The sequence below is a fragment of the Rhinopithecus roxellana genome, chromosome 18 (assembly GCF_007565055.1).
Source record: "Rhinopithecus roxellana isolate Shanxi Qingling chromosome 18, ASM756505v1, whole genome shotgun sequence".
In the NCBI taxonomy this organism is placed as follows: Eukaryota; Metazoa; Chordata; class Mammalia; order Primates; family Cercopithecidae; genus Rhinopithecus; species Rhinopithecus roxellana.
In genome coordinates, this window is record NC_044566.1 from 37,443,454 (window position 1) to 37,445,896 (window position 2,443).

At 34.0% G+C, this 2,443-nt stretch overlaps 1 pseudogene; it reads right to left on the reverse strand.

Annotated features, from left to right (window-relative positions):
* Window positions 1-380: 380 nt before the first annotated feature.
* Window positions 381-1,259, reverse strand: LOC104653784 (annotated as a pseudogene).
* Window positions 1,260-2,443: the final 1,184 nt, after the last annotated feature.

A 2,443-nucleotide genomic window follows, 5' to 3' on the forward strand; every position in this document is an offset into this window, starting at 1 on the left:
TTCATTTTCAAATAATTTATTTTGTTTTTTTGAATTGTTTGACATGGTGATTAAATTTTAAAGTTAATACGTTGAGTTTTCCTTTTTAATACTGAGTTTTATTTCACATGTATATTTTTGTCTCCCCACCATTTCCATGTCTGATTACCACTATTGTTATGTCCTATCATAACACTCCACACATAAAACCAAGCAAAGGGTGGAGTTCCATCTTTAAAAGCTAAACAGGAATTTTGGACAACACATTCTTGTCAACGGAATCTGGACATTTATCAAACATGGTAGGGAAAGTTCTCACCCTGCATTATAAATAGGACAGCCAGATATCAACTGTTAATAGAAATAAAATAGGAGAGAAAATTTTTGACAAATTGTTTGAATTATTTTCTTAAAAGAGACTTCCTCCACTGCCAAAGATCTTGAATAGACTCCTAGTCAGTCATCTGGAAGCAGTTCTTCACATAATTGATGAACTTGGCTTCCACTTTGGGAAGGAAATCACCTTTTTCTATACTTGCTTGCATTTTTGCTTTAATGTCCTCTACAGAACTAGGTTATTTTGGTGTTTTAGGAGTTTTTTCCTGTTTTTTGTAGGATTTTTGTCCTTTTGATTTTGGTGTTGATGATGGTTTTTGAGTCTTTTCCATTCTGATTTGAATTTTGTGCATTTTTGGCTGGAGTATCTCATGTAGATTTTTTCACTGGTGTTTTTTCTTCTCTTTCCTCCTCATCAAAATGATCATCTTCATCATCATCAGCTTCATCATCATCTTCATCAGTAGCAAGTTTTATTTTTTTCTGTGGAAACTTGCTACCACCTCCAGGGGCGGAAAGCTTTCCAGATGTACTTAAGAGTTTCACATCCTCCTCCTCATCATCGTCTTCTGACTCTGCATTTTCCTTCCCAGCTACTAGGCGATGTCCACTAATATGCACTGGCCCTGAACCACACTTCAACCGTAAGAGCACTGGTGGTGTTATTTCAAAGCCCCCAAGAGAAACCATTGGCTGTACAGACATTGTCAAAGTTGTCAGCGCTACTTTAATTGGACTGCCTCCGTGATTCATTGCCTCTGCTTCAACGATGTGCAATTCATCCTTTGCACCAGCCCCTAAACTCACCGTTCTTAAAGATAACTGGTGATCATTTTCATCATTATCCACCTTAAAGGGATAATCTTTGTCGGCCTTTAATTCACTACTGAAAAGATAATTCTGGGGCCTCGGGGGGACATGTCCACGTCCCTCGAATCTTCCATCGGGTGGCGGCATGCACTTAGGTGGGGGAGAAGGCGGGTGGAGATAAACGACCACTGCTCAAGAGAACAGTCACTCAGGACAGAATCACGTCGGGGACATTGAGTTTTTAATATCACATATTTCAATCTTATATGAGCTTATAAAAATTTATTTTTTTAATTGTTTTCTTCCAAGGGTCTGAATTAGTTCTAAGATATGTGTGAACAATGTTGTCCTTTTACATCAAAGCAGAAGAATTTCAATTGTTTAAATACATGCTTTCAGCTCTAATTACTCGTTAGAGAAAATAAGTTAAAAATGTGTGGTTTTAATATTTATGTTAAAGAACAAAATCAAAACTTTCCCTGATATATGGATTAACCGATTGATATAATAAACTAGTAATGAATGCAAAATTACTCTGTGGCATATCTCATTATGGTGTTACTCTAAATTTAAATTTATAATTATATATATGCATATATAAAATGAAAGAATTGCATGTAAATCACTTACAAAAAAGAAGACTTTATGAAATGAGGTTAAAAAATTCCAAAGATAAATCAAGCTACTCCCTTTGGAAAGCTGACACCTTTCATATGATTTTATTAAATTTTGACCCATTTAAGTCATACAAAATAGTGGACTCATATTAAATGAAGCACAAATAAAGAAATACACAAACAACAGTTTTATCTAGGGGACATGTCAAATTACCTAGAAATTATACTACCCTTTTGCAAGCACTATTCTAAATAATTTGAGAACAGAGATGACATTTAAAAGTAAAGAAGAAAATGGAAAGAGAAGGTTGTAGGAGGAAAGATGTATTTCCTTTGCTGATATTTAACACTATCATTTTTCTTAATTATTCTTGATATTTCACACATTTTACTCATTATTCCCTGAGCTCCTCTAGAGCACAGTTTTTTTAAAATGTAGGGCTACTTACTTTTGAGGACAAATTGTACCTTGCTGTTCTTTAATAAATTCAACCTTTTATTCTTGATCCTATCCCTCATATATAAGCAGATAGCACCACCTGTCTTATAAGCAGGTGCCTTTATAGCATGGATTTTTGTAAATATGCTGCTGAAAGTAGAACTAATTTTTTAGATTAAATGAAGCAGGAAAGAATTTGAATATCTAGCATTTAGAAAAAGTAAACTATTGAGAATTAAAATTATATACTTTTTAGATATTT